The 17,198-nt window shown below is 38.1% G+C and overlaps 1 long non-coding RNA gene across 1 annotated transcript in view; it reads right to left on the bottom strand.

The window, feature by feature from the left end:
- Nucleotides 1-1,081: 1,081 nt before the first annotated feature.
- The window catches only part of LOC110213187 (uncharacterized), a 65,690-nt gene continuing 49,573 nt past the window's right edge, over nucleotides 1,082-17,198 (bottom strand). The window contains exon 3 of the long non-coding RNA XR_002325922.2: nucleotides 1,082-1,524. This is a non-coding gene — a long non-coding RNA (uncharacterized LOC110213187). The remainder of the gene's footprint in view (nucleotides 1,525-17,198) is intronic.

The raw sequence follows: 17,198 nt of genomic DNA on the forward strand, positions 1-17,198 counted from the left end.
AAAATACTGATTAATAAATTGATGTTAAGTTGGATGCAGGTCTCGAGCCCTATGCTGCAGGGCTGGGATCTTAGCCTTGAACTGGTCAATATTTTTATCAGTGACTTAGAAGGAAACAGAGATAGATGGCAGTTATCAAGACACTATTCTACACATACACTATATAGGTATAGATACAGATAAAGCTAAATATAGATATATAGTACATACTATACACACATTTATATGTGTGTATATATATATATATATGTATACATACATACATACATACATATAAAGATATACAAATATCCTTTCTTCTGGATCCAGGGATGATATATACATCTATCTATCTATCTATCTATCTATCTATCTATCTATCTATCTATCTATGTGTCTGTGTGTATCTATGTGTACACAAATATGTTTAGATATAGTGATAGAAGTGATAGAGATGATAGATGTAATAACTAGACAGATAGATATACCCAGTTTTAGTAGATCACAAATTCAGTATGGGTAAATGTATAGAGAAGTAAAAATAAGCAGGCCTCAACTTTACCACCAAAAGTAGTTGCATTGAGTTAAGATGGTAGGTGATAATGGGTCATTTATTCAAGAATCAAAAGCTGCTTATTCTAAAAGTTATAGCAATGCAAATGTCCAGCTGGGGAAACCTTGAGATAGTGTGCTATATCTTGTCCTATACAATATACAGAGGAACTTGAGATAATGTAGCATCTTCTGTTTTGTAACATTACCTTTTGTTTTTTTTTCCTAATCAGCCCTCTAGAGTAAACATCTTTGATAGCATATATAACAAAAAGAAATCATTGTTGGGCACATAAGGATGAGGAACAGTGCCACTCCCTCCTCAATAAAAGGTGATCCAAAAGGCATGACTTTTGGATCACATTCAATCCTAGTATCTTAGAGAGGAGTTAGACTCCATTTTCTCACCATCATTAATATTTCATAAGCCCCCTTAGGTAGTTGTTATTCAACCCCCATCCCAGTTCCGTAGGGAAAATTTTTACTTATACTTCAAATTGTGGTATGTCTGGGATGTCTCCAAAAGTAGGGAGTAAAAAGGTACTTAATGTGATGAATCAGATATGGAATGTGCAATTTATTCCTAGAAACAAAAGAAATGATAAACATGAAAAATTCACAGTAAGCATTAACTGATCAACTTAAAACAGAATCAATAATTCAGTATTGTTATAACTAAAACATCTGCTAGGAGACTTCTACTTAAACCTCACTGGAACACAACAGTTTGCAGGACTACAAATTAAGTGGTTTTGATTTCACATTGATTCCAAACTGTCTGAACGAATCCCAGTCCATGTCTTCTGGTAAAATAGCTGGACTTGCGTCATTGTAGGATTGTCCTTTCCAAGAACACTGGTATAGTTGCTGGGGACACCTCCCCTGCTGCCCTTGGGATCTAGTCCAGTGGCATCCAATACTTCTGGACCTCTGGAACTCACAAAGTCACCTCCAAGCCTGGGCACACCCATCTCATGATAGATACGCATTCTCCTAAGAACAAGAAAGAACAAACAGAAATGAAGTAAGCCAAACCCTTATTCATTATTGTCTTAGCAGGATAAATGCTCTGTATGACAGATGGACAAGGACTCATAGAAGCTATAGGGGATTAAGGAAAACTCTAACTTGGAAGTCCTTTAAGCCTGAAGTATACATGGTCATAAGGAGGTCCCAAAGCTCCTACTTGGTGAATTGGAAGCAGGAATAGAAACTCTAAATTTGGTACATCCATTGACCCTCAGTACATACATAACCTACTTGATTCTGTCTGCCTGTCAGAGTTATTAAGAATTTTGAATTTGATAAACCCATATAAATCATCAGCATTTCTATATATTACCAACAAAGCCCAACAGCAAGAGATAGAAAGAGAAATCCCATTGAAACTTACTGTAGACATTATAAAATATTTAGGAGTCTACCTCCTGAAACAAACCCAGGAACTCTATGAACACAATTACAGAACACTTTTCACACAAATAAAATCATATCTAAATAATTGGAAAAACATCAGTTGCTCATGGGTAGGCCGAGCTAATGTAATAAAAATGACAATCCTATCCAGCTAATTTACTTATTCAGTGCCATACCAATCAAACTACCAAGAAATTATTTTATAGTTAGAAAAAATAATAACAAGATTCATTTGGAAAAACAAAAGGTCCAGAATATCAAAGGAACTAATGAAAAGAAATGCAGGGGAAGGTGGCCTAGCCCATTCCAGATCTTAAATTGCATTATAAAGCAGCAATCATCAAAACTGCTTGGTACTGGCTAAGAAATAGGGAGGTGGATCAGTGGAATAGGTTAAATATGCAAAGTAGTCAATGACTATAGTAACCTATTCTTCGATAAACCCAAAGACCCCAGCTTCTGGGATAAGAACCCACTCTGAAAAAAACTGCTGGGAAAACTGGAAAAGAGTATGGCAGAAACTAGGCATAGACCCAAATCTCACACCATATACCAAAATAAAGTCAAAATGGGTTCATGACTTAGATATAAAGGCTGATACCATAAGTAAACTGGGAGAATAAGGAATAGTTTACCTATCAGATCTATGGAGAACAGAAGAATTCATGACCAAACAGGAGATGGAGAACATTATGAAAACCAAAATGGATAATTTTGATTACATTAAATTGAAAAGATTTTTCACAAACAAAGCCAATGCAACTAAGATTAGAAGGAAGGTAGAAAATTGGGAATTTTTACAACCAGTCTCTCCGATAAAGGCCTCATTTCTAAAATAGATAGAGAATTAAGACAAATTTATAAGAACACAAGCCATTCCCCAATTGATAAATGGTCAAAGGATATGAACAGACAGTTCTCAGATGAAGAAATTAAAGCCATCTATAGTCATATGAAAAAATGCTCTAAATCGTTATTGATTAGAGAAATGCAAATCAAAACAACTCTGAGGTACTACATCATACCTATCAGATTGGCCAACATGACAAAACAGGAAAATGATAAATGTCGGAGAAGATGTGGGAAAATTGGAACGCTAATACATTGTTGGTGGAGTTGTGAAATGATCCAACCATTTTGGAGAAAAATTTGGAACTATGCCCAAAGGGCTACAAAAATGTGCATACCCTTTGATCCAGCAATAGCACTTCTAGGGCTATATCCCAAAGAGATCAAACAAATGGGAAAAGGACCCACATGTACAAAAATATTCCCTAGCAGCTCTTTTTGTGGTGGCAAAGAATTGGAAATTGAGAGGATGCCCATCAACTGGGGAATGTCTGAGCAAGTTGTGCATATGAATGTAATGGAATACTATTGTGCTATAAGAAATGATGAACAGGCTGACTTCAGAAAAACCTGGAAAGACTTATATGGTCTGATGCTGAGTGAAGTGAGAAGAACCAAGAGGACTTTGTACACAATAACGGCCATGTTGTGCAATGACTAAGATTGTTAAACTGAACCCTTGTCAGCATTACGAGGATCTAAGACATCTCCAGAGGCCTCGGGATGGAAAATGCTGTCCACATCCGAAGAAAGAACTATGGAAATCGAATCGCTATCACTTCTTTTCTTACCTTCTGTTCTGTTTTGTTTCATCTTTCTGATGGTTCCTCCTACTGGTTTTAATTTTTACTTACAACTTCACTAATGTGAAAATATGTTTAATGGGTATGTAAATGTAAAGCCTATATCAGATTGTGCACAGTCTTGGGGAGGGTGGTGGGGAGGAAGGGGGAGAAAAATTTTCAACTCAAAAGCATATGGAAGTGATTGTTGATAAATCAAAATAAATTAATAAAATTTTAAAAAATTCTGAACTTGAGAATTTTCTATGAAGACTGCTTATAAATGAAGAAATGAATGGATGAATTGATGAATGAGTCTGAAGTGTTTGGTCCTAAACACAGTATGAGATTGTTTCTTTGACACATAGTTAATGTGATGCCAGACTATGTTTTGGTGTTGTTGTTGTTTTTTTTTTGGTGAGGCAATTGGGGTTAAGTGACTTGGCCAGGGTCACACAGCTGGCAAGCGTCAAGTGTCTGAGGTCGGATTTGAACTCAGGTCCTCCTGACTTCAGGGCCGGTGCTCCATCCATTGCTCCACCTAGCTGCCCCTATAAGAAGTTAGCATGTTTGAGATAACATCAGCACCCATATTAAAATCCCCTAGTATCAGGATAGGAGTTGGAGAGGAGAGGGAGACAATGCCATTACCAAGGGTTCACAATGTGCCAGGGACTGTGTTAGGGTTGTAGAAGATGCAAAGTAAATAGTTAACCCTGCCCTGTGACAAATGAGGCAGGAATCAGAGCAGCTGCTTAGTAGGCCTGCCTTAAATTCTTAATATGATCCCTCGAGGGATCAAAATGTAGGTTCCCTGCTCTGGAGAACTGGGAGTACACAGTGTTACCTTTCTTTCTTTCTTTCTTTCTTTCTTTCTTTCTTTCTTTCTTTCTTTCTTTCTTTCTTTCTTTCTTCTTTCCTCCTCCTTCCTTCCTTCCTTCCTTCCTTCCTTCCTTCCCTTCCTTCCCTTTCTTTCTTTCTTTCTTTCTTTCTTCTTCTTCTTTCTTTCTTTCTTCTTTCTTCTTTCTTTCTTTCCTTCCTTCTTCCTTCCTTCCTTCCTCCTTCCTTCCTTCCTTCCTTCCTTCCTTCCTTCCTTTCTTCCTTCCTTCCTCCCTCTCTTTCTTCTTCCTTCCTCCCTCCCTCTCTTTTTTCTTCCTTCCTTCTTTCCTTCTCCTTCACCAAGTCCTTTTTTCTTTCCTTCCTTTGTCTTTTCTTCCTCCCTCCTTTTCTTCCTCCTTCCCTCCCTCACTTCCTTTCTTCCTTCATCCCTTCCTTCCTTTTTCTCTCCCTTCCTTCTTCTCTTCCTTCCTCCTTCTTTCCCTTTTTTCCTCTCTTTCTTCCATCCCCTTCCATTTCTTCCTTCCTTTCTCCCACCCTTTCTTCCTTCTGCTTTTTCTCTATTGTCTTTCCTTCTTTCTGTCATTGTTTCTTTTCTTCTGTTTTTATTTCTTTCCCTCTCCTCCCTGTCTTTCTCTCTATATCACTCTCCCATTCATTCTTTCTTTCTCCTTATATTATCTATCATTCTTTTCCTTTTCATTCTTTCTTTCTTCATCTTTCTCTCTTTTTAATGTATAATTTCTTTCTCTCATACTTCAATATTCTTTTTTTATAACAAACCCTTCACCAAGACGGAATGCTAACAAACACCACTGACAAACTCAGTCATCCACGTATGTTTAAACATCTGCACAATTGGCATCCTATACAAACAGCATTAGTCTCTGAGGAAAAATAATACTTATATATGTAAAAAACCAACCCTGCTAAATAAAATACTATAATTTAATAAATAAATAAATTTATTATGCACCTGCTATATGCCAAGTACTGTGCTAGGTGGGGAGACAACCCAGAAAATTAAACAGTTTCTTATTTTAAAATACCTTACATTTTACTGGAGGAAAATAAAATGTACATATAAGGAATAAATACAAAATATATTCAAGAGATTTAGGGAGGGGGAGGGCATTTTAAAGACATTTGAAATAAGACATTACTTTTGTTATGACATCACATATCTGTGAATTCACTTACTTTGGATACTCCAGTCATTGATATAACCTGCAATTATTCTGTCTTAAAGATGGTTCTGCATTATCATGGCCAAAAATAAAAAATAATCATCATCATGTGATCAAGGCAGTAGTCTGGTCCTTACATGACATATAGGGCAATGACAGGTCTATGCCTGCATCTCTGTTTGACTGGACCTGCCAAATGTTGAACTCTTCCAGCATAACCCTCATAATCCCAACATCATCTCCATACCAGAATGATGGAGCAGAGGAGTACTTTAAAGGGTGAAGTGCCACATTATGCTATTTTGCAAGCTAAGCAGGGCAGTGGTCAAGTGTGGCATAGATAGATGGAGTAAAAAAAAAAGACCCCGAATACAAATTCTGCCTCAGACAGTTACTGGCTGAGCAACCTTGCGCAAGGCATTCAGCCCCTCTCAGTCCCACTTTCCCTCAGTTGAAAACGGGAATAATATGTCCTTTACAGTCAATTGGTGAATTTATAATAGTCAAAATAACTTAATCGCTCAAAGTCCTTCTTAAAGCAATATTGCTGTTACTGTATACAATGTTCTCTTGGTTCTGCTCATTTTGCTCTTCTTTATTTCATGCTATCCTTTCCATGTTTTTTTAAGATCATTTAGCTCATCATTTCTTATAGCACAGTAGTATTCCATCACAATCATAAAATACATTTTTAAAAAATAGATATGATAATAATATCCAATTCATAGGGTTGTTATAAGGAACACATGAAATAAGCTATGTAAAACACTTTGAAAACTTTAAAACAGAATAGCTAATTGCTAGTAGTAGTAGTAGTAGTAATAGTAGCTGTAGTAATTTAGTGAGATTTCTTTCTAATGTTATACAGCTAACTATCATTAAGCTCTTACCATGTTCCAGGTTCTTTTTTTTTTTTTTTTGGTAAGGCAATCAAGGTTAGATGACTTTCCCAGGATTACACAGCTAGTAATTATCAAGTGTCTGCAGCCAGATTTGATCTCAGGTCCTCTTGACTCTAAGGCTGGAGCTCTATTCACTGCTTCACCTAGTTGTCCCCACGTTCTAAGTTCTTATCCTGGGTTCTGTTCATTTAGTTTTGTTTTTTCATGTTTTGATAACTTTCAGTATAATTGATCTCCTTTTATCTTATGCATTTAAAAACAGCATTCTGAGAAGGGGTCAACAACCTTTACCCGTGTGCCTTGCCTATGGTCAGCCAAAAGGGTATATGATAGGACAAGATTAAGGCCCTCTGTTCTAGGTAATATAAAATTATACTTTTCTAGGTCATATCCGATACATCCTGATGCTTCTCTATTTCTAAAAGTAAATAAAGCCTTCAGGCAAAAGACACAAAGCTTTTAAAAAATCAGGCTATTTTACAAAGCCATCAAAATACTGTTTGTGAATCATAGCTTAAATGTATCAGAAAAGCAAGATGAAGTATGTGAGCTGGGGTCAGAGGGCATTATCTTGAATGGACTTTCAGCCAGTAAAACCAAGTGTAGGGGCAGAAACATTTTTTTCACATTATATGTTTCCATGAGGCACTTGACAGTTCCCAGGCTCTATGTTCTCTGTTTGTGATAGAAGCTTCATTTCTCAAAGCAAAGCGAAGCTAAGTGGTTGCTGTGGGGTTGAAATCTTTACCTCACTCATTCATCGCCAAGCCATGAGTAAGGCATAAATGATTCACCATTTTAGATCAGTTAAAAATGGAAGCAGGAGGCAGTTCTAAATTACAAAAGAGCAGCACAAAATGAGCAAAAGTTGATGCTTGGAAACATGCCCTCTTGAGTACAGTATTTTTTTCTCCTGTCTCTTAAATGTGTTGTCTACCCAGAAAGATATAATTTCATACAGGGGCAGGAAGATGCCATCTGTTCTTTCTCTGCGATGCCTAGAAAGAACACTGCATTTTCCCTTCAAATGAAAAATTCTACTAAGAATTATTACTTCTGAGGTTTCCATGATCAGCAAATTGCGATCACCCAGAGGAAAAGGAATTCTTTTTTTTTTAAGTTAGTAAAGTAGGCCAAAAACTAGCTATGTCAAATGATTCCAAACCTCTTACTAGATGTTAGTTGAAAGACAAGAAATAGAAAGGCAAAAAAGACACGCAGACCAAGTTGTAAGCACCCAAATCTGCTCATACGTTAGATTTACCTTGACTAATCATTGCAGTTTAAAATTATTAAACCTATTAATTATTAAACCAATTAATAACTATTCTTAGAAACAACCTCACTGTTAAACATTTGTGACTGGACAGATTATAAACATGTGGGTTCTCAAGCCTCAGAGCAGATGGCAAGCTTTTAGTTTTTTCAATTGCTTTACAAATGTACAAATCAAACACCCTGTAAAATTTTATTTTAATTTAATTTGCATATATATTTCTAATTGCACATGATGGATTTCTAAGAAACAGTTTCCAGAAGGCGTTTTAATTGCCTTAACAGTCATCAAGGAAGAATGTTGATTTCAAAACTACCTCTGCTAAATAACGTCTCAAGATTCAAGTAGGTAGGAGATAAAATATGAACCATTTCCTCAGGAAGAATTGACTGCTTTTCATTACAAAGTGTCTGGGCACTTGTGTAAAAGGTGGGGAGTGAAGGGAGGGGAAGGGAAACAATCCTTACCAACTTAGTATAGATGCATCAAAATGATGTCTTTTCAACTGATCCTCTTAGAAAAGATGGGAGAAGACATTTGTCTCCAATCGGGTGGGCGAGGGCTAGTTTGGATCGAAGCCAAATTGAATTCCACTATGCTGTTAATCACTTGACTGAAAACTTACCTTCTGTGTTTATTTTCCTTGCCTGTGCATTTTGCATGGTAACAAAATGGGATAGTACATATTTAACTATGCCTTATACATTGGTTCAATAAGAGAATTGGAGGACATATTTTCAGTGTCGAGCAAAATGTTTTTAAATGACTGTGTTTAACAAAGTCCTTAAGTCTGTGCACTTGTACTCACAGTGTTACTAGTGGGATCAAACACAGGACTTGGCCTGGAAAAGATCTAAGTTCAAGGGCTGACTCTGACATTTTACTAAATGTATGACCTTGGGTAAGTGCCAGCACATGACAGGCCCTTAATAAATGTTTGCTTACTTAGCTTGACTTGACCAGCTGTAAGCCTTGGGCAAGTTACAACCTCTCTGAGACTGGTTCAAAACCCACTTCTGATATTTAGTAGAGGTGTCACCTTGGGCAAGGTACTTTGCCCCCTTTATCCTGTATAAATGCTAGTTGACTACCTGAATGAGTCTACCTCTCTAGGCCTTAACTTAGCCACCTGTTAAAAATGAAAATAATAATTCATGTGGTACCTACCTCACAGTGTTATATAAACACAAGGAGAGATATTTTATGTAAGGTACTTTGCAAGCTTTGAAATCCTACAGGGATGTCAGATATTATACTATATTTTTGGTTCTTCTCCCTTGGTGTTACACAGGATCATTGCTTAGAGCTGAAAGTGATCTGAGAGGCCATCTAATCCAATCCCCTCATTGGGGGGAAGAAATTGGGGCATCACTTGTCCTCTGGCTTCAATAATTACAAATTGGGGGGGGAAGGGTAGAATTACAAAATTTGTTTTCCTTTTTTTTAAATAATTAATCAATTTATTTTTAGTTTTCAACACTCACTTCCACGAGATTTTGAGTTTTAAATTTTTTCCCCCTCCTTCTACTCCCCCCTCCCCAAGATGGTATACAATCTGAGATAGGCTGTACTTATACATTCATAGTAAACGTATTTTCACATTAGTCATGATGTAAAGAAGAATTAGAACCAATAGAAGGAACCACAAACAAAACAACAAAAAAAAGGAGAGCAAATAGTATGCTTGCATCTGCATTTAGACTTCAAAGTTCTTTCTCTGGATGTGGATGGCATTTTCCATCGTTAGTCTTTTGGAGTTGTCTTAGATCCTTGTATTGCCAAGAAGAGCTAAGTCTATCAAGGTCAGTCATGGCACAATGTGGCTGTTACTGTGTACAATGTTCTCCTGGTTCTGCTTATTTCACTCAGCATCAGTTTGTATAAGTATTTCCAGGTTTTTAAACAACATATTATAGGATTATGGTTCTTAATCCATTCTGCTATCCACTTTCATTTTATTCACATTCACAGTTTTATGATTACTATCTGTGTCTTTCTCTCCATCCTACCCCCCCGTTTATGCTTTTCTCTCTCCTTTCTCCCTTTCCCTCCTCACTAGAGTTTTGCTTTTGACTACTACCTCCCTCAGTCTGCCCTCCCTTCTATCAGCTCCCTCCCTTTTCTTCCCCTTTACCCTTACTACTTCTTCCCTCCCTTCTATCCACTCCCTCCCTTTTCTTTCCCCTTTCCCCTCCTACTTCCTACACAGTAAGTTATATTTCTATACCTTATTGTTTGTTATTCTCTCTTTGAGCCAAAACTGATGAGAGTTCAAAGAATGCTTATCTCCCTCCCTACTTTCCCTGTACTGTAATAGATTTCTGTGCCTTTTTCATGTGATGTAATTTACCCTTGTCTGCCTCCTCCTTTCCTCTTCTCCTAGAACAATCCCTTTTCATGACATAGATTTTTTATCATCACTTCAATGTCACCTTATGGCCATGCCCTCTGTCTATGCATACCCCTTTTAAATGATGTAATAAAGATACAATTCTCAATTACAGTGTCATCTTCCCTTGTAGAGATGTAAACAGTTTGCCCTTATTAATAACACATTGTTGTTTTTTTTTCTTTCCTATTTACCTTTTTATGCCTCTTTTGATCTTGTATTTGAAGATGTTGAGCTCTGGTGTTTTCATCAGGAAGGTTAGGAAGTCTCCCCTATTTCACTGAATGTCAATCTTCTCCCCTAAAAGATTTTGCTCAATTTCACTGGGTAGTTGATGCTTGGTTGTAATCCAAGCTCCTTTGCTTATGGAATATTGTGTTCCACATCCTCTCATCTTTTAATGCAGAACCTGTAAGGTCCTGCATAATCCTGACTGTGGTTCCATATTTAAATTGTTTCTTTCTGTTTGTTTACAGTATTTCATCTTTGATCTGGTAATTTTGGAATTTGGCTACAATATTCCTTTGCATTTTCAATTTGAGATCTCTTTCAGGAGATGATCAGTGGATTCTTTTGATGATTATTTTACCTTCTAGTTCTAGGACCTCGGGTCAGTTTTCCTTCATGATTTCCTGAAGGATGCTGTCCAGGTTCTTTTTTTCATCATGGTTTTCAAGTATACCAATAATTTTTAAATTGTCTCCCCTAGATCTATTTTCCAGGTCAGTTGTTTTACCAATGATATACTTTACATTTTCTTCTATTTTTTTTTCATTCTTTTGTTTCTGTTTGACTAATTCTTGATATCTCATAGAGTCATTAGCTTCCACTTACCCAATTCTAATTTTTAACGAATTGTTTCCTTCTATTAGATTTTGTACCTTCTTTTCCATTTGGCCAATTCTACTTTTTAAGGGGTTTATTTCTTCAGTATACTTTTTTTCCAATTGGGCACTTGTATTTTTTGGGGGGGGGCCTAGGCAATGGTGTTAAGTGGCTTGCCCAGGGTCACACAGCTAGTAAGTGTTATGTGTCTGAAGCCGGATTTGAACTCAGGTCCTCCTGAACACAGGGCCAGTGCTCTATCCATTGTGCTACCTAGCTGCCCCCAAGGCCCTTGTATTTTTTAAGGACTTATTTTCTACAGTCAATTTTTGTCCTTCCTTTTCCAAGCTATTGACTCTCTCCTCTCATTTCCTTTCCCAATTTTTCTTCTACCTGCTTATTTGACTTTTAAAATCCTTCTTGAGATCTTCTAAGAAGGCTTTTTGGTCTTGAGACCAGTTCATATTCCCCTTTGAGGTTTCAGATGTGGGTATATCAACGATGCAGTTCTCATCTGAATTTGTGCCTTGATCTTCTCTGTCCTCATAATAAGAATCTATGGTCATTGTCCATTCCTGCTTTTTGCTCATGGTGTTTGACTAGTTCCTGACTGTTAAAATTGAATTCTTCTGCTGGAGTGCAGTGGTCACTGACCCAAGTTTCTTGTGCTAGGAGGCTGGGACCTGGTCACTGGCTTTGTGTGCTAGGTCTTTGGGTACTGGCAGCTGGAGGCTATAGGTCTGGCAGCTTACCTGGTGCTGAGCTGGGGTCAGCAATACTAGAGTTCTCAGGGTGGGAGTGTGGAGTCTGGCCCCTGGAGAATGCCTGCTCACCTGGGCTTCTTTAAAGCACTGGAATGCTTGGCTGCTGGAGTATGTCTGCCAGCCTAGAGCTGTGCCTCCTAGAGTTGTGCTTCCTGGAGTTGTGCTGAAGCACTGGGAGATTTTACTGCTGGAGAATTCCAGCACACATGATGGTTTTCTGAGCTGGTGTCTTCCAGTTCCCCTGCCTGTGCTGAGGCACTGGGGTGAGGGGGGTCCTGGTATTGGCACTTACCTATTCCACCACCATGGGGCTCAGGATCTCCCCCTAGTATGCTGAGGTGGGGCTTGCCACTGGCTTGCTGGGATGCCTCCTGTTCTGTACTGTTCCTCTTCCCCTAGAGTGAGATGGGCCTTCCCCATTAATCCCTCAAACTTCCTGGGCTACAAGACTGCTGTACCCTGTCCTTCTGCTGGATCACCTGTTCCAGGTTTTTTCCTGGGGTGATATTTTCTGGGCTTTCAGAGGTCAATAAGGGAAGGTGAGAGAGACTTACTTCTTAATCCACCATCTTGGCTCCCAGAAGTAGTGAAAATTTTCTTTTCAATTAATTGACTTTGTCCGTTAAGAGAAGAGGTCCCTGATGGACCATAGAACTGGCTAATTTAAACATGGAATGTGAGGAGAAAACAGTGAAAATTGAAACTTGCCAAACCTCAGAAAACAGCAAAGAAAAGATATTTAATTAAAAATATAAATAGCAAGGAAAATCATTATCTCAACCTTACCCTCTCATATAAACACAAACATATTCTCCCGTGGATTTCCATGTCATTGGTGGGAGAGGAAAATTTTTGCTGCAACAGTTGTATCCTAGCTGGAATGTCTTTCTGCTGATAAAGTTGTTGCCTTCTACTTTCCACAGAACTGCTGATGTCATCTGCTGGACTATTTTATGTGTTGTCATCTATTATTTCGTTCATGAGCTGCTCCTACTGCCTTTTTTTGAGGCAATGGGGTGCAGTGACTTGCTCAGGCTCACACAGCTAGTAAGTGTCTGAGACCAGATTAGAACTCAGCTTCTCCTGACTCCATGATAAATAAGTGCTGTTTTTTTGACTTTTCGCTAATGCAACTGCTCCTTCCCTGAGTTGTTACTGCAATCTGCTGTTTCTCTATGGAGTTGTAGCTATTGGGCTATCTATTCCCAACAATGACCAATGTCTTTCTAGTCCTCTTCCACCCACTACCCTTTTCACTGCAGCCCTAAAGACATATTCAAATAGAAGATTCATACACACATATGTGTACCAACACAACCCTACCCTACCCCACACCCACTCACAGTTTATCACTGAACCATCAAGCCAGCTTTTTCCCAGCACCTTTAAAATAGCCTCTTACTTTTCCAGGTTCCTTAAAGGCACACTTATTCATTCACATGTTTTTCCTTGAATTCAGAGTAGGATCCCAAATGTTTTTTCCCCATTTACAAACTGATAAAAGACTTCTAAAATTTCTTTCATATCTTAAAACTGGAATTAAGCTCCCATTATTTGAATTATAAATGTAAAATATGTTGTGAGCTACCCCTTTCCCTTCTCTGCTGGTCATTAAAAATTGAAGTTGTATGAATGACCCACTAATACGTTCCATAAGTCCCATTTTGAATCTCCCACCTCCCTTAAATCCAGTTCACTCATAAGTCAAGACATCACCAGTGATGTCATTGGTCCTCTTTGACAATGAAGGATGAACAATAACATTAATATTCTATTTCCAAAGTCCTCTCTTATCCTACTAACAACCAGTAGAAGATTCTCCAACCTATGGGAACGGTTCCTAGCAATTAGAAAATGGTTTTTAACTTCCTAGTAGTCAATTTCCAAATGGGGTTGGGGGTGGGGGAGAGATGGAGGTGCCTATTTCTATGGCCAGCTTTCCCTGTCCTCATACACACACCTTGAAAAATTTATTCAGACTGTATATTCCACAGCAGGAATCTCTTATAATTAAATTGGAAGGGAAAGCTGAGGATATCCCTCTGTCCCTCCCCAGATCAGAGTAATATGTACTCTATGCCCTGTATAGCCACATACATGTATGGTAAATCTCAGTCTATTTAACATTTATTGAAGATTTCCTCTTTAGCCACCCTTGTCAACCACAGGGGAGTAGTTTTTGACTGTCAGGTCCCTACGGACTTATCTTCCTTTCTAATGAATATCTCCTTCCTCCACAAAGAATGGGATACTTCTGTCGTGGGGTTGGATGTGGGAAAAAGCTACACTTCTCAATGTGTTGTGTAGCATGCACTAACAGGGCTGATTGGGAAATCCAGTTCCTATGATGCCCCAGATCTATGCTTTATAAAATGGTCATTCTTTGAATTTCTATTAGACACTGTACCAGTAAGGCAGAGGAGTTCAAAATGAGAAAATTGAGAAAGATGATGGAGGTGAGTCACTCATTAAAAAGAGCAGTGGACACTCAGTCATGAAGACTATCATAAACAGAGCCTCCAGTAACTGTGAGCTTATCTATTAGGAGGATGGAGGAGGTCTTCTCTGAGACTAAAGAGAGCTACAATTTGGGGCTACAGGGATAACTGAAAGAGGCAGGTAACCAAGTATAACTGGGAGCCATAATGAAATGGATCTGATTCCTGAACTAGGCAGTGAGGCTGTATGCAAGAGTGGCCTAGGACAGTGCTTCTTAAACCAGGGGTCACAACTCCATATGGAGTCACAAAAATTTGCAACAGTAAAAGGTTTCTGAATGCATGAAATTAATTCAAAATTAATTAAAATTAATCAAAAATAAAATATGTAATGAGTCCAAGGGGTTTGTAGCAGCGCTTGCCCATTTTGCATCGAGCAAGTTCACTGCAGCCTTGGTTCTGAACACAAAGCATGTGCACTTTGCGCTGCACATGCCATCATGCCATGTAATGCCATTGGGTGCTGCTGAAACACAAAAAGTAATTTTGAGTAGAAAGAGTTTAAGAAGCCCTGTCCTGGGCTACAGAGACTGTGTGCCTGGTTTTCCCCAGTTTCTAGACAGTAAGCTACAGAGGAGAAGTTTTCTTCTCATACTGTGGTTGCGAAGAAGGGAATGGGAATGATCCTCATTTGTGAAATACTTTCCAAGAATATGTCTGCAGTTATTTTATATTTCCATTCCTATGCCAATTAAACTGGGGCAGCTAGGTGTCACAGTGGATAAAATTCCAGGCCTAGAGTCAGGAAGACCAGAGTTCAATTCTGGCCTCACACACTCACAGGTCACCATGTGACCAAAAACCCAAATGGTGTCACAAAGAATTGTACAACAACAACTGATTCTTTGTAGTTTTCTACCCAGGTTTCTTATAGCATATATAGGGTCCCAAAAGTTTTAGTGCCATGTTAAATTTTAATACCTTAAAGATGGAGAGACCTAGCACACCAACCAGCACTAGATAATAATTTATTCTAGATTTGAGCTTTAATTACTTAAATCTGTACCAAGACTTTTGGAACACCCTGCATACAGCCCCACCCTCAAGCTTACATGGACTGGTGAGTCAGTCAGTGCCACCACACACATTGCCCCCAACATTACAAAGAGGTAACTATATCTCTAGACTTGAAATAGCTCTTTAGTGATTCCCAGTCTTTGGCTGAGTTGTGGCACAGTTAGCCAAGACTGGTGATTTACCAGAGAATCCTTCCTAATCCAAACCCAATTAATTCAATTAAAAATGTAAAATATTTTGTGAAATGATTTTCCTTTCCTGAGAACCCAAGTGGTGAACCCAGATGAATGAAGGACTAGTGCTGTCGGGTACAGGCTGTGTCTTGAAAATGAGTCAGCAATACCGAGCAACGTGATTTTCAAAATTAATCTTTCATGTAAAGAGGCAGGAAACAAACCCAGATGTTTATCTCTTTTCTTTGTTCTGCTGACTTCAACTGAAGACTCCTGAGGCCCTTGTAACTCTAATCCCTGTAACCTCCAACGTTTGTAGCTCTAATCATATTTCAATAATAAAAACTTTGTATTTCCCTAAGAAACCTTTGTGTATTTATTTGTTGTCCAGAACTAAAACTTCATCAGCAAATGTAACTCCCACTATTAATGAAGATCAGCTGTTGTTCTATGGTTCAAAGTGTTAAGAGTTACATGGGGCACTAAGAATTTTTGCCCAGATTCTTACAGCCTGTTGTGTTTAGATCTTTTTCAGTCTTGTCACATTCTTCATGACCCGATTTGGGATTTTCTTGGCCAAGATACTGGGATGGTTTGCCATTTCCTTCTCCAACTCATTTGACAGATGAGAAAACTGAAGCAAACAGGGTGAAGCGACTTGCCCAGGGGCATACAGCTAGTAAGTGTCTGAGGCCAGATTTGAACTCACAAAGATAAGTCCTCCTGACTATAAGCTCTGGCACCCTGTGCACTATGATGCCACCTAGCTGCTTCCTTGACACTAGTAAGTGCTTAACAAACATCTTTTCATTTATTTATTCCTTCATTCTTCCATAAAAGGAGTATTCATACTGAGGAAATTCACATCCTTGAAGTACTGAAATAACTTTAAGGCTGAAGAACCTAGCATGTAGAACTCCAGTAGCCAAAGGATTATTCCACATTTCACATTAGCCAAATATAGTCACACCTCTACAATTCAATCAGTTTCAAAGGAAAATATATATATTATATTCTATATATACATATATGTGTAATGTAAACTGAAACATTACAGTGAGTACAAGCTGTATCCAAGTTTTAGACAGTCCAAATATATAAAAATTTGGGCGAATGTTCTAAGAGACTTTTATAGATATCCAGAATGTATCTCATTAAGTCTTCAAAATTAAATTTAAAAAATAGTAGAAATCTTTCAAAAATGAATCACAAAACACACTACTGGACAGAATTTAACCATCTCTTGATGACTCAGAGTCATTCATCATTATGGTCTTGCTACTTCTAATTTTCTATGATAGAATCGGATATGAATTAAAAGTCAATGAGCTCTAAATAATTTGTTTAAGAACCACTCCTGCAAAGTAGTATCATATAATTTAGAGCTGGAAGAGCTCTTAGGATGTATCTGGTCCAACCCATCATCTTACACTTCAGAGAACTGAGGCTCAGAGAATTAAATGGGCTTACTCAAAGTCATATATTAGCAAAGCTAGAGTTCGAATACAGGTTGTCTGGTTTTAAATCCACCACATTACTTCTGAAAGTACAGAAACTTGAGTGTGCCAGCTCTGTGGGAATCTGTCGGCTTGGATTTTAGCCTTTGTGACCTTGGCCAAATCACTTAGTTATTGGGGTGCCTCAATTTCCTCATCTATAAAATGGGCAGCTGAATGAGATGATCACCAAGGTCTTTTCCCTCCTTATCCACTCCACATTCAGATAAAAATGTCTAACTTGTAATTTATCTTA

Source organism: Phascolarctos cinereus, unplaced genomic scaffold (assembly GCF_003287225.1).
Source record: "Phascolarctos cinereus isolate Bilbo 61053 unplaced genomic scaffold, phaCin_HiC Scaffold_1;HRSCAF=81, whole genome shotgun sequence".
Taxonomy (NCBI): domain Eukaryota; kingdom Metazoa; phylum Chordata; class Mammalia; order Diprotodontia; family Phascolarctidae; genus Phascolarctos; species Phascolarctos cinereus.